This window comes from Rhinoraja longicauda, chromosome 2 (genome assembly GCF_053455715.1).
Source record: "Rhinoraja longicauda isolate Sanriku21f chromosome 2, sRhiLon1.1, whole genome shotgun sequence".
Taxonomy (NCBI): Eukaryota; Metazoa; Chordata; class Chondrichthyes; order Rajiformes; family Arhynchobatidae; genus Rhinoraja; species Rhinoraja longicauda.
This window is the reverse complement of record NC_135954.1, coordinates 113,936,674-113,954,242: the sequence shown is the minus strand read 5'-3', so window position 1 is coordinate 113,954,242 and position 17,569 is coordinate 113,936,674.

Here is a 17,569-nt window from a genome sequence, read left to right as displayed (position 1 = left end):
TCAGAGAGTGACACAGTGTGGAAACTGGGTCCCCAGCCCAACTTGCCAACATCGGCCAACAATGTCTCGGCTACAGTAGCCCCATGTTCCTCAGACATGCTGCCTGACCCACTGAGTTACTCCAGCACTCTGTGAAACGTCACCTATCCATGTTCTCCAGAGATGCTGCCTGACCCGCTGAGTTACTCCAGCACTCTGTGAAACGTCAACTATCCATGTTCTCCAGAGATGCTGCCTGACCTACTGAGTTCCTCCAGCACTCTGTGTCCATTTGTTTCGTACACCGGCATCTGCAGTTCCTTGTGTTTCCTTCTTCAATGCCTTTTACCGTTTGGGAATGGAGTGGTGGTGTTGGTTACACATTCCTGTGTTCTCTCCCCACCGAGAGACATTCCCTGGTGGTGACACCAGCGCTCTCTCCCCGCGTGCGATTAGATTGCAGCCGCGACTCCCAGCGCAACAATGGCATCAAGTGCCCCAGGAGGTGTCACTGATACGCCCCATCCCCTCCACCTGCCCACCACTCCCTGCTCTCACCTTACCCTGTCCGCAAGCTCCACGCTAACCTCCGCTTACCGCTGCAACTCCGCAAAGTCATTAAACACGGCGGCCACAACAGGCCGGCACGGTGGCGCAGCGGTAGAGTTGCTGCCTCACAGCGCCGGAGACCCGGGTTCCATCCCGACTACGGGCGCTATCTGTGTGTGGAGTTTGTACATTCCCCCCTCGACCTGCGTGGTTTTCTCCCGGGCGCTCCGGTTTCTTAGATTTTAGATTCAGTTTTAGAGATACAGCGCGGAAACAGGCCCTTCAGCCCACCGTGTCCGCGCCGACCAGCGATCCCCGCACATTAACACTATCCTACACCCACTAGGGACAATTTTTACGTTTACCAAGCCAATTAACCTACAAACCTGTACGTCTTTGGAGTGTGGGAGGAAACCGAAGATCTCGGAGAAAACCCATGCAGGTCACGGGGAGAACGTACAAACTCCGTACAGACGGCGCCCGTAGTCGGGATGGAACTTGAGTCTCCGGCGCTGCATTCGCTGTAACGCGGGAACTCTACCGCTGAGCCACCGTGACACCCTGACATCCCACATCCCAAAGACGTGCGGGTTTGTAGGTTAATAGGCCCTCTGTAAATTGCCCTCTGTAAATTGCAGGGAGTGGGTGAGAGAGTGGGATAGCATGGAACTAGTGTGAACGGGCGATCGATGGTCAGTGTGGAATGGGTGGGCCGAAGGGCCTGTCTCCACACTGTACCTCCAAACTAGTTTAGAGATCCCCCTCCCCCTTGCACCCACCCCCTCTCTCTCTCTCCATCCCTCTCCCCCGAGTGGTGACACCAGTTTCCAATCAGTGGAAAGATTACACATGATTACACGTGTGTAGAAAAGAACTGCAGATGCTGGTTTAAATCGAAGGTAGACACACAATGCTGGAGTAACTCAGCGGGTCAGGCAGCATCTCGGGAGAGAAGGAATGGGTGACGTTTCAGGTCGAGACCCGTCTTCAGACTGATGTCAGGGGAGGGGGCGGGACAGAGATAGGATGTAGTCGGACACAGGAAGACTAGTGGGAGAATTCAAGGACCCTGACAGTCTTTCCAGGTGAGGCAGAGGTTCACCTGCACCTCCTCCAATCTCATCTGTTGTATCCGCTGTTCCAGGTGTCAACTTCTCTACATCGGCGAGACCAAACGCAGGCTCAGCGATCGTTTCGCTCAACACCTCCGCTCAGTCTGTCTTAACCAACCTGATCTCCCAGTGGCTCAGCACTTCAACTCCCCCTCCCACTCCCAGTCTGACCTTTCTGTCCTGGGCCTCCTCCATTGTCATGGTGAGGCCCAGCGCAAATTGGAGGAACAGCACCTCATATTTCGCTTGGGTAGTTTACACCCCAGCGGTATGAACATTGACTTCTCTAACTTCAGATAGTCCCTGCTTTCCCTCCCCATCCCCTCCCCTTCCCAGTTCTCCCACCAGTCTTCCTGTCTCCGACTACATCCTATCTTTATCCCGCCCCCTCCCCTGACATCAGTCTGAAGAAGGGTCTCGACCCGAAACGTCACCCATTCCTTCTCTCCCGAGATGCTGCCTGACCCGCTGAGTTACTCCAGCATTTTGTGTCTACACATGATTACAATCACGTCATCAGGTGCACAGATAAAGGAGAAAGTGAATAACGTTTAGTGCAAGATAAAGTCCGATTAAAGATAGTCCGAGGGTCTCCAATGAGGTAGATGGGAGGTCAGGACCGCTCTCTAGTTGGTGCCTAAACTAAACTTTCCCCACCTGTAAATGAGATGACTACACGGTCCGGGCCTACAGTGTCCGGGCCTACAGCGTCAGGGCCTACAGTGTCCGGGCCTACAGCGTCAGGGCCTACAGCGTCCGGGCCTACAGCGTCCGGGGCCACAGTGTCCGGGGCCACAGCATCAGGGCCTACAGCATCAGGGCCTACAGCGTCCCGGGCCTACAGCGTCAGGGCCTACAGCGTCAGGGCCTACAGCATCCTGGCCTACAGTTTCAGGGCCTACTGCGTCGGGGCCTACAGCGTCCGGGGCCACAGCGTCCGGGGCCGCTCTCTAGTTGGTGCCTAAACTAAACTTTCCCCACCTGTAAATGAGATGACTACACGGTCCGGGCCTACAGTGTCCGGGCCTACAGCATCAGGGCCTACAGTGTCCGGGCCTACAGCGTCCGGGCCTACAGCGTCAGGGACTACAGCGTCCGGGCCTACAGCGTCCGGGGCCACAGCGTCCGGGGCCACAGCGTCAGGGCCTACAGCGTCAGGGCCTACAGCGTCCGGGCCTACAGCGTCAGGGCCTACAGCGTCAGGGCCTACAGCGTCAGGGCCTACAGCGTCAGGGCCTACAGCGCCAGGGCCTACAGCGCCAGGGCCTACAGCGTCCGGGCCTACAGCGCCAGGGCCTACAGCGTCTGGGCCTACAGCATCAGGGCCTACAGCGTCCGGGCCTACAGCATCAGGGCCTACAGCGTCAGGGCCTACAGCGTCCGGGCCTACAGCGTCCGGGCCTACAGCGTCAGGGCCTACAGCGTCAGGGCCTACAGCGTCAGGGCCTACAGCGTCAGGGCCTACAGCGTCAGGGCCTACAGCGTCAGGGCCTACAGCGTCAGGGCCTACAGCGTCCGGGCCTACAGCGTCCGGGCCTACAGTTTCGGGGCCTACAGCGTCAGGGTCTACAGCGTCCCGGGCCTACAGCGTCAGGGCCTACAGCGTCCGGGCCTACAGTTTCGGGGCCTACTGCGTCGGGGCCTACAGCGTCCGGGCCTACAGCGTCCGGGCCTACAGTTTCGGGGCCTACAGCGTCAGGGCCTACAGCATCCGGGCTTACAGTTTCGGGGCCTACTGCGTCGGGGCCTACAGCGCCCGGGCCTACAGTTTCGGGGCCTACAGCGTCAGGGCCTACAGCGTCCCGGGCCTACAGTGTCAGGGCCTACAGCATCCGGGCCTACAGTTTCGGGGCCTACTGCGTCGGGGCCTACAGCGTCCGGGCCTACAGTGTCGGGGCCTACAGGGCTCGCCGGGCCTAATACGGGACAAGGGCGGTCCCGTACGGGACAAACCAATTTAGCCCGAAATAAGGGATGTCCCAGCTAATACGGGACAGTTGGCAACCCTACTGTCTGTCCATCTCTGTGCTTATGTGAGTCTGCCTTTGTAAGTTTAGTTTAGTGTAATGATGCAGCATGGAAACAGGCCCTTCGGCCCACCGAGGCCACGCTACCATACATTACCCCTTCATACTAGTTATCCACCCTATATACACTACAGACAATTCACAGTGGGCCAATTAACCCACAAACCTGCACGTCTTTGGGATGTGGGAGCAAACCGGAGCAGCCGGTTTAGGGCGGCACGGTAGAGTTGCCGCCTTACAGTGAATGCAGCGCCGGAGACCCGGGTTCCATCCCGACTACGGGCGCTGTCTGTACGGAGTTTGTACGTTCTCCCCGTGACCTGCGTGGGTTTTCTCTGAAATCTTCGGTTTCCTCCCACACTCCAAAGACGTGCAGGTTTGTAGGTTAATTGGCTTGGTGAATGTAAAGATTGTCCCTAGTGGGTGTGGGATAGTGTTAGTGTGCGGGGATCGCTGGTCGGCGCGGACCCGGTGGGCCGAAGGGCCTGTTTCCGCGCTGTATCTCTAAACTAAACTAAACTAAATTGGTATTGGTTTATTATTGCCACGTGCAGTGAGATTGTGAAAAACGTTGTTTGCGTGCTATCCAGTCAAATCATGTCATGAGTACAATAACGTCAGACACAAGCACAACAGGTAGAGAGAGCAAAGTCAAACAAACCCGGGTGCAGAATATAGAGTTACAGTTGCAGGGAAAGAGCAGGTTTAAACAATACCATGGCCACAATCAGAAGATCAGAAGAGCTAGGAGCAGAATTAGGCCATTCGGCCCATCAAGACCACTCCCCCATTCAATCACGGCTGATCTATCTCTCCCTCCTAACCCCATTCTCCTGCCCTCTCCCCATAACCCCTGACACCCGCACTAATCAAGAATCTAACCAATCTCCAACCTACCCTTTCTGTCCATAGTTTTGGAACGTGCTGTAGCTTCTCAACTCAAATACCACCTCTCTACCAATAACCTGTATGAAACTTTCCAATCCGGATTCCGCTCAAACCACTGTACTGAAACTGCACTCCTCAAAATCACCAACGACCTTCTCCTCTCCTCTGACGCCGGTAACCTCAACATTCCCATCCTCCTCGACCTCAGCGCCGCCTTTGACACCATAAATCACTCCATTCTCCTCACCCGACTTGAAACCACCTTTAACATCACCGGCACAGCCCTATCCTGGATCAAATCATACCTCTCTGACAGGCACCAGTTCATCTCCATTAATAACTGTAAATCCCCCACCGCTCCCCTCCCCCAAGGTGTCCCCCAAGGCTCAGTCCTTGGCCCCCTCCTCTTCATCCTGTACCTGTTCCCCCTTGGTCAATTAATCCGCCGTCATGGTCTCCAATTCCACTGCTTCGCCGATGATATCCAGCTCCTCATCTCCACCAAGTCACTCTCCATCGCCACACACTCTACACTGACAAACTGCATTACTGAAATAAAATCTTGGCTTCAAATCAATTTCCTCAAACTCAACTGCAACAAATCCGAAATCATCATCATTGGACCAAAATCGCTCACCAAATCCACCCAAAACACCCTCAACATTGATGGTTTCCCAGTATCCACCTCACCTCACATCCGGAATCTTGGAATCATCTTTGATCAAACCCTCTCCTTTGACAAACACATCAAACACATCACCAAGACAGCCTTCTTCCACCTCAAAAACATTGCCCGTCTCCGCCCATCCCTCTCCTCCACAGCTGCAGAAACCCTCATCCACGCCTTCATCACCTCCCGTCTGGACTACTGCAACAGCCTCCTCTATGGTTCACCCTCAAAAATCATCAATAAACTCCAACACATCCAGAACTCCGCTGCCCGTCTACTCACCCACTCCCCGATCCGTGATCATATCACCCCCGTCCTTTACAAGCTCCACTGGCTCCCCATCCCCCAGAGAATCCAGTACAAAATCCTCCTCATGACCTACAAAGCCCTCCATAACCTGGCCCCATCCTACCTGACTGACCTCCTCCACAGATACACTCCCACCTGCACCCTCCGCTCTGTGGCTGCTAACCTCCTGTCCCCCCCCCATCCGGACCAAACTCAGATCCTGGGGGGACAGGGCTTTCTCCATCGCTGCTCCCACCCTCTGGAACTCACTACCTCAGACCATCAGAGACTCCTCCTCACTCACCACATTCAAAACATCACTGAAGTCTCACCTGTTCAGCACTGCCTTCAACCACTGACCGTCGCTTCTCCTTATCATTTCTTTTTGTTCGTTTATTTATTTATTTTTATGTTTTACTTACTCTGTAAAGCGTCTTTGAGTTTCCAGAAAAGCGCTATACAAATGAAATGTATTATTATTATTATTATTATTATTATTATCTATCTCTGCCCTAAATATATCCACCGACGTTTGGCCACCACAGCCTTCAGTGGCAAATAATTCCAGATTCACCACCCTCAGACTAAAGAAATTCCTCCTCATCTCCTTCCTAAAATAACGTCCTTTAATTCTGAGGCTGTGCCCTCTAGTCCTAGACTCTCCCACTGGTGGAAACATCCTCTCCACATCCACTCTATCCAGGCCGCTCACTGTTCGTTAAGTTTCAATGAGGTCCCCCCTCATCTTTCTAAACTCCAGTGCTGACAAACGCTTATCATAAACACAACCATACTTTATTAGCCAAGTATGTTTTACAACATACGAGGAACTTCATTTGCCGTACAGTCACAACAATAAAAAGCAACAGGACACACAAATACATTTTAACATGAACATCCACCACAGTGACTCCCCCACATTCCTCACTGTGATGGAAGGCGAAAAAAGGGTCAATCTCTTCCCTTCTTTGTCCTCCCGCGGTCAGGGGCCTCGAGCCTCCCGATCTTGGCAAGATCTTGGAGCGTTGATCCCAGGCAAGGGATCGCAGGCTCCGAAGGCCCCGTGGGGCTCAAAGCTCATCATACGTTAACCTATGGATCATTCTTGTAAACCTCCTCTGGATCCTCTCCAGAGCCAGCACATCCTTCCTCAGATATGGGGCCCAACATTGCTCACAAAACTCCAAGTGCGGCCTGGCCAGCCCCTTGTGGAGCCTCAGCATTACACCCCTGTTTTTATGTACAAGCCCTCTTGAAATAAATGCTGGCGTTGCAATGAGGCGGGTCGGGAGATTGGGACTACACCCTAGCTCGTGGCTGGACAGTCCAGTAGTCTGATAACAGCGCGGGAGGAAGCCGTTCCTCAATGTGGAGGTGCGTGTTTTCAAGCTTCTGTACCTCACCTTCAAGATGGCGGCGTTGGCGGATGAAGGGAAAGACCAATGTCGGTAAGCGGGCCAGAGGCTCACGGACTAGGGTACGCTCCGGGGCGGCAGCGGGAAGCACAAGAGGCCGAGCAGTGGCCGCGGGACGTGAAGGAATGGAGCGTTCGTGGCTCGACGCATCCTGGTTGATGTGTTGGTGGAGTGGGCCGCTGGAGGCCCTGCAGCTCCATTAGATTGGGCCTTACTGCAGGCCCTACCGCAGCCTGGGCCTCAAGTGGATTAGCTGCCGCTCGTAAAGGCCAGGCGGGTGAATGGGATGCGGCCTGCAGTGGCACGGAGCAGCGGTGGAGGATATTGACAACATCACCTCGCCAGCCATAAGGGATAATAGACAATAGACAATAGGTGCAGGAGGAGGCCATTCGGCCCTTTGAGCCAGCACTGCCATTCAATGTGATCATGGCTGATCATTCTCAATCAGTACCCCGTTCCTGCCTTCTCCCCATACCCCCTGACTCCGCTATCCTTAAGGGCTCTATCTAGCTCTCTTGAATGCATTCAGTGAATTGGCCTCCACTGCCCTCTGAGGCAGAGAATTCCACAGATTCACAACTCTCTGACTGAAAAAGTTTTTCCTTATCTCCGTTCTAAATGGCCTACCCCTTATTCTTAAACTGTGGCCCCTGGTTCTGGACTCCCCCAACATTGGGAACATGTTTCCTGCCTCTAACGTGTCCAACCCCTTAATAATCTTATATGTTTCAATAAGATCTCCTCTCATCCTTCTAAATTCCAGTGTATACAAGCCTAGTCGTTCCAGTCTTTCAACATATGACAGTCCCGCCATTCCGGGAATTAACCTAGTAAACCTACGCTGCACGCCCTCAATAGCAAGAATGAAGCCATTCGGCCCATCAAGTCCACTCCACCATTCAATGATGGCTGATCTATCTCTCCCTCCCAACCCCATTCTGCCTTCTCCCCATCACCCTTGACACCCGTGCTAATCTCTACCTTAAAAATATCCACTGACTTGGCCTCCACAGCCGCCTGTGGCAAAGAATTCCACAGATTCACCACCCTCTGACTAAAGAAATGACTCAAGGTATCACAAAGAAATTACTCATCTCCTTCCTAAAGGAATGTCCTTTAATTCTGAGGTTGTGCCCTCTGGTGACAGAGGTGTGATTCTCCCACTAGTGGAAACATCCTCTCCACATCCACACTATCCAGGCCGCTCACTGTTCATTAAGTTTCAATGAGGTCCCCCCCTCATCCTTCTAAACTCCAGCGAGTACAGGCCCAGAGCCGACAAACGCTCATCATATGTTAACCCGCTCATTCCTAGGATCATTCTTGTAAACCTCCTCTGGACCCTCTCCAGAGCCAGCACATCCTTCCTCAGATATGGAGCCCAGGATTGCTCACAATACTCCAAATGTGGCCTGACCAGCGCCTTATAGAGCCTCAGCATTACATGGGTAGGAAGGAACTGCAGATGCTGGCTTAAACTGAAGATACAAAAAGCTGGAGTAACTCAGTGGGTCAGGCAGCATCTCTGGAGAGAAGGAATGGGTGACGTTTCAGGTCGAGACCCTTCTTCAGACTGGTCAGGGATAAGGGAAATGAGAGATACAGATGGTGATGTGGAGAGATAAAGAACAATGAATGAAAGATGCGCAAAAAAGTAATGATGATAAAGGGAACAGGCCATTGTAAGCTGTTTGTAGGGTTTGTAAGCTGAATGAGAAGCTCGTGTGACTTGGGTGGGGGAGGGATAGAGAGAGAGAGAGAGGGAATGCCGGGACTACCTGAAGTGAGAGAAATCAATGTTTGCACCACTGGGCTGTAAGCTGCCCAAGCAAAATATGAGATGCTGTCCCTCCAATCTGCATTTGGCTTCACTCTGACAATGGAGGAGACCGAGGACAGAAAGTTCAGTGTGGGAATGGGAAGGAGAATTAAAGTGTCCAGCAACCGGGAGATCAGGTTTGTCCAGGCGGGCTGAGCGAAGGTGTTCAGTGGAACGATCGCCCAGTCTGCGTTTGGTCTCGCCGATGTACAAGAGTCCACATCTTGAACAACGGACACAGTAGATGAGGTTGGAGGAGGACAAGTGAACCTCTGCCTCACCTGAAGGACTGTCACCGGGGTCCCTGGACAGATTCGAGGAGGAGGTATGGGGACAGGTGTTGCATCTTCTGCGGTTGCAGGGGAAGGTACCTGGGGAGGGGGTGGTTTGGGTGGGAAGGGGTGACTGGACCAGGGAGTTGTGGAGGGAACGGTCAGCATTACACCCTGTTTTTGTATTCTAGCCCTCTTGTAATAAATGCTCACACTGCGTTTGGCAACCCTTGCACCTCCCACCCAGTGCCTTCATCAGGACAAGGGGCTTTTATGGCCAAACTAAGACTACATTTTTAATAAGTATAAAATTGAAGGGTGCAAAATGGCGCTGGTACATGGCGAGTCTTGTGTACGGCCGTCTGAGTATCGGGACTGATTGTAGAGAGGAGGGGCAGGGTAAAGCGTGGCAAACACAGGCAAGGTGGGGGTAGGGGGTTCCTGGGCAGATAGTTGGAACAAAGGCCAGAGATTACAATGTAAGGTGTGAGACAACAGGCCGGTCACGGTGGCGCAGCAGTAGAGTTGCCGCCTTACAGCGAATGCAGCGCCGGAGACCCGGGTTCCATCCCGACTACGGGTGCTGTCTGTACGGAGTTTGTACGTTCTCCCCGTGACCGGCGTGGGTTTTCTCCGGGATCTTCGGTTTCCTCCCACACTCCAAAGACGTGCAGGTTTGTAGGTTAATTGGCTTGGTAAATGTAAAAATTGTCCCTAGTGGATGTAGGATAGTGTTAATGTGCGGGGATCGCTGGGCGGCACGGACCCGGTGGGCCGAAGGGCCTGTTTCCGCGCTGTATCTCTAAACTAAACCAAACTGAGAATTGAGGAAGTGTGAATTGGGAAGCTAGAGGGTGGGGAGAGGGGCAGGGGGGAGGGGCAGGGGAGAGGGGCAGGGGAGAGGGGCAGGGGAGGGGCAGGGGGGAGGGGCAGGGGGGAGGGGCAGGGGGGAGGGGCAGGGGGGAGGGGCAGGGGAGAGGGGCAGGGGAGGGGCAGGGGGGAGGGGCAGGGGGGAGGGGCAGGGGAGAGGGGCAGGGGAGAGGGGCAGGGGAGAGGGGCAGGGGAGGGGCAGGGGGGAGGGGCAGGGGAGAGGGGCAGGGGAGAGGGGCAGGGGAGAGGGGCAGGGGAGGGGCAGGGGAGAGGGGCAGGGGAGGGGCAGGGGAGAGGGGCAGGAGAGGGGCAGGGGAGGGGCAGGGGAGAGGGGCAGGGGGGAGGGGCAGGGGAGAGGGGCAGGGGAGGGGCAGGGGAGGGGGGCAGGGGAGAGGGGCAGGGGGGAGGGGCAGGGGAGAGGGGCAGGGGAGGGGGGCAGGGGGGAGGGGCAGGGGAGAGGGGCAGGGGAGGGGCAGGGGAGGGGGGCAGGGGAGGGGGGCAGGGGAGAGGGGCAGGGGAGGGGCAGGGGGGAGGGGCAGGGGAGGGGCAGGGGAGAGGGGCAGGGGAGAGGCAGGGGAGAGGGGCAGGGGAGAGGCAGGGGAGAGGGGCAGGGGAGAGGGGCAGGGGAGGGGGGCAGGGGAGAGGGGCAGGGGAGAGGGGCAGGGGAGAGGGGCAGGGGGGAGGGGCAGGGGAGAGGGGCAGGGGAGGGGCAGGGGAGAGGCAGGGGAGAGGGGCAGGGGAGAGGGGCAGGGGAGGGGGGCAGGTGGGGGGCAGGGGAGGGGGCAGGGGAGGGGGGCAGGGGAGAGGGGCAGGGGAGGGGGGCAGGGGAGAGGGGCAGGGGAGAGGCAGGTGGGAGGCAGGGGAGAGGCAGGGGGATATTGCCTGCATCGTTCACGGCAGTGTGGACTCAGAACTGCCTTACCCATAGAAGACAGAGGGTACTGGTGGAAGGTGAAATACTGCCTGGAGAATGAGGATTAGTTTAACGGTACAGACATTGTGGGCTGAAGTTAGGGGTTGCCAACTGCCTCACTCCCAAATAAGGGACAAGGTGACGTCACCGCCCCGCGACCCACGTCGCCCCGCGACCCACCCAGCCAGCGGCCACGTGCTCCCGCTCCACCAATGGCGGCCGCCTGGGCCGGGAGGCGGGTTGCTACGCAACCTCCGTCAGGCGGCGTCTGGGCCTACACTGTCCAGGCCTACACTGTCCAGGCCTACACAGTCCGGGCCTACACTGTCCGGGCCTACAGAGTCTGGGCCTACACTATCCGGGCCTACAGGGTCTGGACCTACACTATCTGGGCCTACAGCATCTGAGCCTACAGCGTCCGGGCCTATGGTGCCCGGGCCTACAGCGCCCCCCGGGCCTAATACAGGACAGGGGCGGTCCCGTACGGGACAAACCGATTTACCCCCAAAATACAGGATGTCCCGGCTAATACAGGACAGTTGGCAACCCTCACTGAAGGGCCTGTTGTTCTGCTGCACTTTTCTACGTTCAATGCTCGAAACAGGATCTGCCTTTTTAGATCACTTCTGACTCACCTTAATTAATTCAACCTCCGTAAGATCCTGTTAATGTTTTCACCTGCTAGTTTTGTATGAAACTTTACCCAAGGCTGGTGTTAAACTGACTGTCAGTCACCAGGAATGTGCTTACACCCTTTCTTGAACAAGGGAGAAATATCTTACAACACCCATTTGTCTCACAAACCTTAGTATAGGTTTGGAGGGGAGTGGTTTGGAAGTGTTAGGCAGATCAAATAAAATTTGGTGACTCTAGTGGTTGAGATTCCCAGAACTACGGATGTAACATTAGGACAAACACTGATCAGCCAAAACATTATGACCACTGACAGGCGAAGTGAATAACATTGATTATCTTGTTACAATGGCACCTGTCAAGGGGTGGGATATATTAGGCAGCAAGTGAACAGTCAGTTCTTGAAGTTGATGTGTTGGATGCAGGAGAAATGGGCAGGAGTAAAGACCTGAGCGACTTTGACAAGGGCCAAATTGTTATGGCCAGACGACTGGGTCAGAGCATCTCTGAAACGGCAAGGCTTGTGGGGTGCTCCCGGTCAGCAGTGGTGAGTACCTACCGACAGTGGTCCGAGGAGGGACAAACCACAAACCGGCGACAGACAGGGTGTTGGGCGCCCAAGGCTCATCGATGCGCGAGGGCAACGAAGGCTATCCCATCTGGTCCCAACCGACAGAAGGTCGACTGTGGCACAAGTCACAGAAAATGTTAATGGTGGTCACGGGAGGAATGTGTCACAATACACAGTGCATCGCACCCTGCTGCGTATGGGGCTGCACACGGAGGACCAACAGCATATTAGGCAGGTGGGCACAATGTTTTGGCTCATCGGGTCATAATGTTTTGGTTGATCAGTGTAAGAGTGGTTAATTGGCTTTGGTAAGTTGTAAAATTGTCTCTAGTGGGTGTAGGTGAGTGTGGGATCGCTGGTCAGTGCAAACTCGGTGGGCCGAAAGGCCTGTTTCCACACTGTGTCTCTAAAGTCTAAAACTGTAGAACAGAACAGTACAGCACAGGAACAGGCCCTTCAGCCCATGATACCTGTGCTGATCATGGTGTCAAGTTAAACTAATCTCCTCTGCCTGTGCATGGTCCATAGTCCTCCATTCCCCACATATGCATGTACATATCTAAATGGTCACAGAGTGCTGGAGTAACTCAGCGGGTCAGGCAGCATCTCTGGAGAACATGGATAGGTGACGTTTCACAGAGTGCTGGAGTAACTCAGCGGGTCAGGCAGCATCTCTGGAGAACATGGATAGGTGACGTTTCATGTCTAGACCCTTCTTCAGACACATCTGAGAACCTATGCCCATAAAATCTATCTGCCTATCTAAAAGTCTATTAAACGCCACTATCATACCCGCCTTCACCACTAAACCTGGCATTCCAGGCACCCACTTTAAACCAGCTCTCACTTTCAACTGCGTCTTTTATTCTTAGACTTTCCACCCTGAGAAAAAAGGTCCTGACTGTCTACCCTATCTATGCCTTACAGGTGTGAGGTATAGGGTTGCCAACTGTCCCGTATTAGCCGGGACATCCTGTACTTTGGGCTAAATTGGTTTGTCCCGTACGGGACCGCACTTAAACCGTATTAAGCCCGGGGGGGGGGGGGCGCTGTAGGCCCCGACGCTGTAGGTCCGGCCAGTGTAAGTCTGGACACTGTAGGTCTGTAGGCCCGGGTGCCTACAGATATTCACTTCACCTGTCTGTAGGCCCGGGAGGTTGCATTGCAACCCGCCTCCCGGCCCGGGCGGCCGCCATTGGTGGAGCGGGAGCACGTGGTCGCTGGCTGGGTGAGGTCACGTGGGGCGCGGGGCGGTGACGTCACCTTGTCCGTTATTTGGGATTGAGATTGGTCAAAAAGGCTTTGGGCACATTGACCTTCAGCAGTCAAGGCATTGAATATAGACCAAGTGCTGGAGTAACTCAGCGGGTCAGGCAGCATCTATGGAGAGAAGGAATGGGTGACGTTTCGGGTCGAGACCCTTGTTCAGTGTCTACACCGATCAGCCAAAACATTATGGCCACCTGCCTAATATGCTGTTGGTCCTCCGTGTGCAGCCCCATACGCAGCAGGGTGCGATGCACTGTGTATTGTGACACATTCCTCCCGTCACCACCATTAACATTTTCTGTGACTTGTGCCACAGTCGACCTTCTGTCGGTTCGGACCAGACGGGATAGCCTTCGTTGCCCTCGCGCATCGATGAGCCTTGGGCGCCCAACACCCTGTCTGTCGCCGGTTTGTGGTTTGTCCCTCCTCGGACCACTGTCGGTAGGTACTCACCACTGCTGACCGGGAGCACCCCACAAGCCTTGCCGTTTCTGAGATGCTCTGACCCAGTCGTCTGGCCATAACAATTTGGCCCTTGTCAAAGTCGCTCAGGTCTTTACTCCTGCCCATTTCTCCTGCATCCAACACATCAACTTCAAGAACTCACTGTTCACTTGCTGCCTAATATATCCCACCCCTTGACAGGTGCCATTGTAACAAGATAATCAATGTTATTCACTTCGCCTGTCAGTGGTCATAATGTTTTGGCTCATCGGTGTATCTTTGGTTTAAACCAGCATCTGCAGTTCCTTCTTACACATTGATTATAGATGTTGCCATTGTATAAGATGCTGGTGAGGCCGCATTTAGAGTATTGTGTTCAGTTCAGGGCACTGTGTTTTAAGGAAGATGTTATCAAGCTGGAAAGGGTGCAGAGAGGATTTACGAGGATGTTGCCAGGACTAGAGGGTGTGAGCTATAGGGAGAGGTTGAGCAGGCTGGGTCTCTATTCCATGGAGCGCAGGGGGATGAGGGGAGATCTTATAGAGGTGTACAAAATCACAAGAGGAATAGATCGGGTAGATGCACAGAGTCTCTTGCCCAGAGTAGGGGAATCGGTGGTGGGTGTGTGGAATGAGCTGCCAGAGGTGGTAGTTGATGTAGGTACTAACATGATATTTAAGAGACATTTGGACAGGTACATGGATAGGACAGGTTTAGAGGGATGTGGGCCAAACGCATGCAAGTGGGAACTATTATTGATGGGACATGTTGGTTGGTGTGGGCAAGTTGGGCTGAAGGGCCTGTTTCTACGCTCTATGACTAAATAGGTAGTGGGTTCAAGAAGGCATGTGGTATACTTGCTTTCATCAGTCAGGGCCTTGAGTTCAAAATTTCACATTGTAGCTTTATAAAACTTTGATTAGGCGGCATTTGGAGTATCTGAAAGTAAACATGCAGGTACAGCAGGCAGTGAAGAAAGCCAATGGAATGTTGGCCTTCATAACAAGAGGAGTTGAGTATAGGAGCAAAGAGGTCCTTCTGCAGTTGTACAGGGCCCTAGTGAGACCGCACCTGGAGTACTGTGTGCAGTTTTGGTCTCCAAATTTGAGGAAGGACGTCCTTGCTATTGAGGCAGTGCAGCGTAGGTTCACCAGGTTAATCCCCGGGATGGCGGGACTGTCATATGAGGAAAGATTGGAAAGACTGGGCTTGTATTCACTGGAATTTAGAAGGATGAGAGGGGATCTTATAGAAACGCATAAAATTATGAAAGGACTGGACAAGCTAGATGCAGGAAAAATGTTCCCAATGTTGGGGGAGTCCAGAACCAGGGGCCACAGTCTAAGAATAAAGGGGAGGCCATTTAACACTGAGGTGAGAAGGAACTTTTTCACTCAGAGAGTTGTGAATTTGTGGAATTCTCTGCCACAGAGGGCAGTGAAGGCCAATTCACTGGATGAATTTAAAGGAGAGTTAGATAGAGTTCTAGGGGCTAGTGGAATCAAGGGATATGGGGAGAAGGCAGGCACGGGTTACTGATTGTGAATGATCAGCCACGATCACAATGAATGGCGGTGCTGGCTCAAAGGGCCGAATGGCCTCCTCGTGCACCTATTTTCTATGTTTCTATGTAACATTTTTTTTCATCCAGGGGTGGAAAAGTCAAATACTAGCGGGCAGTGCTTTAAGGTGAGAGGGGGAAATGATGAAAGGGCAATCTAATATCTCCACCACCCCCCCAGTAGCACAGACCAGGCACCCAACACCCTCACCCTATGCCTGACAGCACTTACAGCGCAGGAGACCCGGGTTCCATCCCGACTACGGGCGCTGTGTGTACGGCGTTTGTACGTTCTCCCCGTGACCTGCGTGGGTTTTCTACGGGTGCTCTAGTTTCCACCCACACTCCAAGGGCTCATGTGCCTATTTAAAAGCCTCTTTGACCCAATTGGAGGAACAGCACCTCATATTTCACTTGGGCAGCTTACACCCCAGCGGTATGAACATTGACTTCTCTAACCTTAAGTAACTTCTCCTCTCTCCACCCCACTTCTCCGCCCAGCCTGTCTTCCTGATTACATTTTTATCTCTGTATGCTTTGTTGTCACCTTCCCCAGGCTAGCAAAGATCTATTCTACATTTTCCTTGAACCACGTCCCCTTTGATGTCTCGTTTTCACACCTTACCCTTCCACATCTCAGTGACTCCCTCTCCCCTGACTCTCAGTCTGAAGAAGGGTCTCGACCCGCTGAGTTACTCCGGCATTTTGTGCCTATCGTGACCATCCCTCCAGGTTCAATGGTGCTTCTATCGTCAAAGGCGTGAAGTGCAAACATTTACTTTTAGTTTTAGACATACAGCCCTTCATCCCACCGAGTCTGAGCCAAACATGGGCGGCACAACGATGGAGTGGCTGCCTTGCAGCACCAGAGACCCGGGCTCAACCTGACTACAGGTGCTGGCGATACAGAGATGGTACCTTCTCCCCGTGACTGCGTGGGTTTCCTCCCACACTCCAAAGACGCGCAGGTTTGTAGGTTAATTGGCGTTGGTAAAATTGTAAATTGTCCCTAGCATTTCCGTGCTGTCCCCTAAACTAAACTAAAGAGGCCTTCAGCTCATCACATCCGTGCCGACCAACGATCACGCGTTCACACTCACTCTACCCTACAATTTACAGAAGTCACTTAACCTACAAACATCTTTGGAGTGTGGGAGGAAACCGGAGCGCCCGGAGAAAACCCGGGGAGAACGTACAAACTCCGTACAGACAGCACCCGTAGTCAGGATCAAACACAGGTCTCTGGCGATATGAGGCAGCAACTCTACCGTGCTGGACTAGAGTGAAATTCTTTATTGCAAACAGATCGGTGGAGCATTGCCATACCTAAACACATCCCCAATTAGCAAAATGTACAGAAATAGTCTAGTTCAGGACTTGGAATCCCTGTAGACACCAACATATCGTCACCCATTCCTTCTCTCCAAAGATGTTACTCCAGCACTCTGTGAATAAATACCTTCGATTTGTACCAGCATCTGCAGTTATTTTCTTACACAACATATAACTCCTGGTTCCTATTGTCCCACGACAGGAAAATCCTGTGTGAATCTTTGAAACGCAGAACAGTGCGTCACGGTGGCGCAGCAGTAGAGTTGCTGCCTTACAGCGAATGCAGCGCCGGAGACATGGGTTCCATCCCAACTACGGGTGCTGTCTGTACGGAGTTTGTACGTTCTCCCCGTGACCTGCGTGGGTTTTCTCCGAGATCTTCGGTCTCCTCCCACACTCCAAAGACGTGCAGGTTTGTAGGTTAATTGGCTTTGGTAAAATTGTAAAATTGTCCGTGTTAATGTGCAGGGATCGTTGGTCGGCGCGGACCCGGTGGGCCGAAGGGCCTGTTTCTGCGCTGTATCTGTAAACTAAACTGAACAGGAACAGGCGCTTAGGTCCACAATGTCCGTACTAATCACGGCGTCACGTTAAACTAACCTCCTCTGCCAGCACGTAATCCACCTGCCTCCATATCCATGTGCCGATCCAAAAGCAACACCACTATCGTATCCATCTCCACCATCACTTCCAGCAGCTCGTTCCTGGCACTCACCACTCTCTGTGTCAAAAATATCTTTCCCCTTCTCACCTTCAAGCCTAGCCATAGAGTCACAGAGTGATACAGTGTGGAAACAGGCCCTTCATAGAGTCACAGTGATACAGTGTGGAAACAGGCCCTTCATAGAGTCACAGAGTCACAGAGTGACACAGTGTGGAAACAGGCCCTTCATAGAGTCACAGAGTGACACAGTGTGGAAACAGGCCCTTCATAGAGTCACAGAGTCACAGAGT